Source organism: Sceloporus occidentalis, unplaced genomic scaffold (genome assembly GCF_023333645.1).
Source record: "Sceloporus occidentalis isolate IW3139 unplaced genomic scaffold, rSceOcc1.0.p SCAF_5, whole genome shotgun sequence".
In the NCBI taxonomy this organism is placed as follows: domain Eukaryota; kingdom Metazoa; phylum Chordata; class Lepidosauria; order Squamata; family Phrynosomatidae; genus Sceloporus; species Sceloporus occidentalis.
Genome location: NW_028316985.1, coordinates 1,148,173 through 1,154,298, shown reverse-complemented (window position 1 = coordinate 1,154,298; position 6,126 = coordinate 1,148,173).

The following is a 6,126-nucleotide window of genomic DNA, read 5'->3' as shown; positions in this document are numbered from 1 at the left end:
GAGGAAGAACAAGGCAGAAAGGAGAGGCTGCAGCAGCTTGCTTTTGCCTGAGTCTCCTGGGAAGGGAAAGCTTCAACCTCTTCCTCTCCAGTGTGTTAATTGGTTGCAAATGACTTTTGCCCTTTGAGTTCAGTTTGTAGCAATTGAAGGAAGCTGAGGACCAAGGAGAGAGAAAGTGGGACACTTGAGAAGCAGCTGAGAAAGTGGGATGGATGGATGGATGGATGGATGGATGGATGGATGGATGGATGGATGGCAGGGGATTGCATAGGGCTGGTCCTGCCAAACTGGGACAGACGGAGGATATGCGGTATGCAACTGGAGACACTTGAACAAACAGCAGACAGGGATTGACTTCCCAGTTTTTGGTGGGTTTTTGGGGCTATGTGGCCATGTTTTGGAAGAGTTCCATCCTTAAGGAATAAACCTTTCTAGAACATGGCCACATAGCTCAAAAAACCCACAAAAACCTGTAAAAAGGGTTAAATTGTTCAGCCGTTCATTATTATCCATTCCAAGCAGGTGCATTTTGGGGTCTAAATTCTCTTTGCAATTTGAGATCTTAGTGACCAAGGTCTGTATTCGTCTCCAGTGTCGTCTAGAACAGTGGTTCTCAACCTTCCTAATGCTGCGCCCCTTTAATACAGTTCCTCATGTGACCCCTAATCATAAAATTGTGGTGTCTCAGTTCCTAAGGCCATTGGAAACATGTGTTTTCCTATTATTATTATTATTATTATTATTATTATTATTATTATTACAAGTTTACATTCCACAGATCAACATTATGTTAGGCATAGCTCAAATATATAAATGCAGTAACAAAAATTGTGTGTGTATATACATATGCATATGCATATATATATATATATATATATATATATATATATGTATATAAAGATAAAATTAAACTGTTTTTCCTTCCATTTTCCGTCCTCCGGCTCATTGACTAGTCATTGATTTTGCATTATTTCCCTTTCTAGCGACTTCCTTCTTTTGTCGTCTGTCAAAGTCTGAAATGTCTGCCTTTGGAGAGATATCCTTGTTTCTTCTAAAAGGAGTCTTCTCCGTTCTCTAATTCAATTTTTTTAAAAAAAGTTTAGTTCTGTAATATTATATAAGAATTCATACAATTTATTATCTCTTATTGAATCCTTTCCTGTATTGTTATGTATTATTTAGATGTATTATGCTACTATTTCTTAGATTGTATGCCATGGGCAGGATTACTCTTATCTATCTTACTGTTTGCATGGACACCGCTGTGCAAATCTGCAGCACTATACAAATAAAGCATAATAATAATAATAATGGAGCCCTGGTGGCGCAGTGGTTCAATGCCTGTACTGCAGCCATTCACTTGAAACCACAAGGTTGCGAGTTCAAGACCAGCAAAAGGGCCCAAGCTCGACTCAGGCTTGCATCCTTCCGAGGAGGGAGCTAAAATGAGTACCCAGACTGTTGGGGTCAAATTAGCTGACTTGCTCATTAGCTTACTTGCTGTTCACCGCTATGATCTTTGGAATAGCGGTATATAAATAAAACAAATTATTATTATTAATAATAATAATAATAATCTAACATATGGAGTAAAAATGAATTCTGAAAAACATTCTTGTAAATACAGCAAATGAGGTATAGTTTCCCCCCCAATGCACAGGTATTAAGTATAAATCTGGGAAAATCATATCTACATCCCGTATTAAATATATTCATTATCCTTAGTCACTTATGTCATTCTTTATTAACTCACAACATTTCCTTTCTCCCATTTCCATTCTTATAGATCTGTAATTCAAGATAAGTGTTAATTTGTCCATCTCTCTCGTATCCTGAATTTTTTCCAATCCAAATCTCTATGAGAGGAGGCTCTTTCTTTCCTTTTTCCATGGCTTTGCCATCAGGATCCTTGCGCCTGTGATCAGATAGAAGATCACTCTCCAACATTTTCTTTCATCCTCTGTTTTTAGTATATAAGCAAATATAGTTTGGGAGAAAAAGAGTATTGAATCTCTAGGATCGTGGCCTCATTGCCCGAAAAACCCACAAAAAACTAGGGCTGCCGGCTGTGAAACCTTCAATTTCACATTCACCCACCGTCAGAAAGCCCCCCAAAACTGCACCATGAGCCATGATGCCTATTCACAACCCAGATGTAAGGTAACTTTTTTAAAGCAGAAACCTTCTTAAAATCCTTTATTTAGAGCAGAAATCTACATTTCCAGAGCAGAAATGGTCCTTTTGGGGTCTGTGCAGAACATGTTTTCTGTGCAGAAGATGCTGTTTCCTGGGCAAAAACGACTCATGGGTTTCTCCAAGCAGAACAGGTTTCCCGACAGCCAAGAGTCTTGTCCGCACAACAGTCTCCTTATCTGGGGCTCCCAGCACTTGCGACGCCCCTTTGCAGCTACGCTTCACATATTTTTTAATATTAGGGGTTTTGGTGGGGTTTTTGGGGCTCTGTGGCCATTTCTGGAAGAGTTTATTCCAGACGTTTCACCAGCATCTGTGGCTGGCATCTTCAGAGAAGGCTGGCATGGAAGAGAGTGGGGTGTGTTTGTGTGTGTACACACACACACACATACACACACACACACACACTGTGATCCTAGGTAGGAAGGAATAATTTCCATGTTATATGTATATTATATCTGTATATTGATGATGATAGAATCCTAGAGTTGGAAGAGACCCCAAGAAGAGCCCTGATCCAATCCAACTCTTATTCTGCCATGCAGGAAATCCCAATCAAAGCATCCCCATTGACAGATGGCCATCCAGCCTCTGCTTAAAGACCTCCAAGGAAGGAGACTCCACTACACTCTGAGGAAGGAGTGTCTTTCACTGTTGAACAGCCCTTACTCTCAGGAAGTCCCTCCTAATGCTGAGGTGGAATCTCTTTTCCTGCAGCTTGCATCCATTGTTCTGGGTCCTGTTCTCTGGAGCAGCAGAAAACAAGCTTGCTCCCTCCTCAGTGTGACATCCCTTCAAAAGCTTAAAGAGGGCTATCATATCACCCCTTAACTGTCTCTTTTCCAGTATTGTTCTGCTGTTGATTTGTTGTTGTTATATTTGTGAATATTCTTTCCGCCTTCAGCTTTTTATGGCCGGTCTGTCGTCACAAGAGTCTTGTGGACATTTCTGCTCGCAACTCCCCGACATTTAAGGTGACTTTCCCTGTTTATCGGATGGTGCTTTGGACTCGGTTCAAGGACCGCAATCAAACAGCAATTCAGCAGAAACGAAGAAGAAACGCCTAAACAAACCAACGAAGGAAGGCTGCAGCGATACCTGGACCGTGAAATATCTTCAGACGATGCAAATTGGCCAAAATGCATAAAAGTATACATACCAAATGTCGGAAGTGCTCTGAAGAACTGGATACCTTTTGCCATCTCCTGTAAATGTGCCAAATGATATCAGAGACAAATAATAAAATCTTAAATTGTAAAGAGAATTTAGACCCCAAAATGCACCTCCTTGCAATGGCTGATCATGAAAGCAAACTATTATTTTATATGACAACAACGCACAAATCCTTTATGTGGAAAAAGGATGACTGCCCAAACACAAAAGAAGGCTGTTAAAACTATACCATTATATGGAAATAGATAAACTGAATCCCTGCATTGGGGAAAAGTCAGGATATATGAAAATAATAATAGGAACGTCATGGGAGAGATGCGGAAGACACTGGGAGCCATTAACAGCTCTTTGGCAAAAGGAATGGGGAGAAATGCTATCATTAGTTTGACGTGACTTTTGGAACTTGTGGGGTGAACAATTCAGATATTATTGGGTCAACAAATAAAGTAAAGGCATGAAGATAAAATGTTTGTAAGAAGAAGTGAAGCGTTTGCTCTAGCAGACAAAAAATAAAGGGTCCAGGAAATCTGCATTGTATTTGCCTCTGTTTTTATGGGGTTATGCCAAGGTATGTGCAGATGTAAGCATTTGCATTGTGCTATGTATGGCCTTACTTAGTTTTCTGAAAACGCACCAAGTGCAGGTGGGTACCTTTTACACACCTGGCGGAACGGTAAGCTGGCAACAAAACACTGGAAAGCAATCCATGGGGTTGTTATAGGAATCTTATAATGCAACATGAGGATAGATCCAAGACTTTATTTACTAAGCATGTGTGAGAATGCGGAGGCAGGACAAAAATATGGTAAACTGCTATTCTATATTACAACGAGTGCAAGGATTGTTTATGCCGGTAAACGGAAAGCTTCAGAATGTCCAAAGGACTTAAGCCAATGGACTTAATAGAAACAGACAAACTGACCTGTCCTATAAGAGAACAAGATTGGGAAGAATATGAAGGAACCTGGGAACCCTTGTATCGATATGTAAGTAAGAAGGGAGTGAGGGATGAGAAAGAGGCATCTTACCAGAGCATAGATAGGTTAAAGGATGTAAATACGTGTAAATACGTTAAGTTGAGATGTCTCCTGTAACCTGAAGAAAGGTAGGAATGGCTGGCATTAGCAAAAAGTTATGGCTTTGTTGGAGTTTGGGAAGTTCTGTTATATAAATATGTATTGTACAAATAATAAAAGTACCTAACTAAAAAAACACAGTATAGACACACCTTACAAACATATGTTGTTGTTGTTGTTGTCAATGTATGATATGTGTTAGATATATCTGTAAGGTATGTCTATACTGTGTTTTTCCAGTTAGGTACTTTTGTTATTTGTGCGTTGTGTATGTGTGTCTATGTAAGGTGAGTGTTACTCATTGCTTTTTAGTATAATAAACTTTTCATAACAATGATCTTTTAAAAATTTATGAGTCCGAAGTAACTAAGAATAAATCAACATAAATTAGGAATTGTAAAAAGGATAGCTTTATTTTATCTCCTTTAGATTAAGAAAACCAATGGATATACAAAGTGTAAGTAATATCAAGAATATAATACTAAGCAATATCAGTGATATTAAGAATTTTGTATTGGAAGCAAGGTATGAAATGTATTTGTCTAAATGTAAATTGATTATTTGATGGAATAAAATAAAAAGCCCCAAGCGCCTGTTGCAAACTCTTAGAGCTCCCCGGCTTCTTCTTCAGGCAAAGATATGAAAAACCATAGAGGAGAATTAAAATGATGATGCTGAGAATCACAGATGGACATTTTGTCTCAGGTGTAACTTCTGTGGTCAGTTCAGATGGCATTAAGGGATCTCAATGAGGCGGAGGCCAAATGGGGACAAGGTACAAGAGCCATAAAATCCAAGCAGCAAAAGGCAGTTAAGTCCAGGCAAGTCAACTCCGCTAGCAACAGGGAAAAAGTAACTTCCCTTGAGGACCAGGCTGCTTCTGTCCCAGGTAAGGCTGCCTTCCCCTTTCCTAGGCAGAGAACACTGCAATAGCTGGCTTTAACTATGTTTGATCTCTATTATATTTCACTGTATTTATTCTATGTGATTTTATATACCATATACTCAACTCAACTATAAGTTGACTTTATGTATAAGTCGAGGGCAAGTTTTAAGGGCAAAATTATGGATTTTGATGTGTCCCTTGTATAAGTCGAGGGTAAAACTTAGGGACACACCAAAAAGAATCTAGATGATGAAGTAAAGGAAAACAATGCCAAAGAACCTACAAAATTATGGCAGACATAACTGTTTTGGCTTAAAAGGCTGGATGGAAGAGAGAGTAGCGGGAGCTCAGTGCTTCCAGGACAGATTGCCCTCTTGCCTTTCGTAATAAGAAGGTTCCAGTCTTAATCAGAGTTAAAGGAGAGGATTTACACTGACCCACGGATAAGGCGACCAAGGTTTTTGGGGTCAATTTTTGACCAACATTTCTAGACTTATACATGAGTATATACAGTATATAGATGTTTTAATGGTCAGAATTTGATAATCATAATTTTAAAGGCTCTCTCCGTGAGCCGCTTTGGGTCCCTCCGGGGAAAAAGGCAGATATCAATGAAATAAATTACATCAAATTACATTTCTCAAAAAGCCTCTATCCTGTTGCATTTGGAAAGTCTTTGTAGTGTGGCATATGAAGAAAGGGTTAGCTGTTGTATAGGTAAAACGTGCAAAACAGAGTCCAAACAAAAGAGTTTTGTTTTAGTAGAAACCTATAAAGTCCCAGTCCCTTGGCCTCCTC